Consider the following 1,280-nt stretch of genomic DNA (forward strand, 5'->3'; position numbering starts at 1 on the left):
CTGAAGGGGTGGTATAAGTCAAGGCTGGACAGGCCAGCGTGAAGGCCAAGGGGCTCCCAGGGGTGTTATTGGCAGCATTCTTCTCTTTCCAGCAGGACTTGACAAGTTGGAGAGGGGAAAGTGTGTTGTAAACATAACTACATTCTGGGCATCCAAGTTATTTTGTTGTTGTTGTTCAATTATTTCTAAAATATTCCTTATTGACTCAGTTTATGAATTGATCATGCAGAGAGAACAGCTTTTGTTAGAATGAATGATTAGCAATGAGTCAAAAGCATAAAGAAGGTTCCATCTTTGGGTATTGGCAATTGGGTGGGACTTCTCCATTTTAGTATGATATTAATTTGCCTCTGTGTATTCAAGCAGGACCCTGCCGGCTTGTATTTTCAGCTTTCTATTTATGAAACCTCTCACAATTTATTTCAATATTTCAAACATTCTCAATTTTCCCCCTTGCATCCTCACCTCCCTTTTAAGTTCTCAGAGTGATGGATGCTTTCTTAATATAAATTTTCCTATATTATTTTATGGAGTTGAGTATCTGAACTTCATGTAATCAATACATTCTTGCCATTGCTATGACAAGATTGAAGATGGGTTCAATTACTTGCAGAAGGTGATGTCATTTTAATGAAATACACTGTCTCATACAAAATTCCACCCTCCACAGGCTTCTCTAACATTTCTGAAAGACGTACACTGGTTCCAACTCTGACGGTGTTCCAAGAATTTATTTAATTCTTCCATTAGTAATATATGTCTTTTTTTTTTACTAGGAAACAATTGAATTAGAGCCCAGGTCTCCTGGATCCTCGCTACTGGACTGTTGACTTGATGCTACTAATCAGGGCCTTGTGGACACCTATGAGGAACTAGGGCTCCCCACCTCTCCTCTCCAGAAAATCCCTTATGGGGGCGTATCCTTGGAGCTCTATTTCTAACCCTTGGTTCTGTGGTTTATTAAAACAGAATAGATTCTGGACACAAGCTGGGATGATGAGGCTTGTTCTTTTGAGAAAATAAATGAAGATTCAGAATCAGGGCATGTAGAGATATTGTATAATACATAGTTGGTTTGGCCTTTGTCCCTGTTCCTGGAAGGAAGCTTCTAAACCCTTGAAATACCTCCAGTGGTAGGTGTCTTGGTTAGTCACAATGGGCCCTGAGAGCCCCTCTGAATCTCTGCTAAGATGACTCAGAGTGGGAGCTGGTCCTGCCTGCAAGGTCAGCCACTGAACTCATCGGGGCTTGAACCGGGTGGTATCAGCTGGACCTCTGTG

This window comes from Marmota monax, unplaced genomic scaffold (assembly GCF_021218885.2).
Source record: "Marmota monax isolate L192 unplaced genomic scaffold, Marmota_monax_Labrador192_F-V1.1 WCK01_AAM20220418_F8-fsc00004, whole genome shotgun sequence".
NCBI lineage: Eukaryota > Metazoa > Chordata > Mammalia > Rodentia > Sciuridae > Marmota > Marmota monax.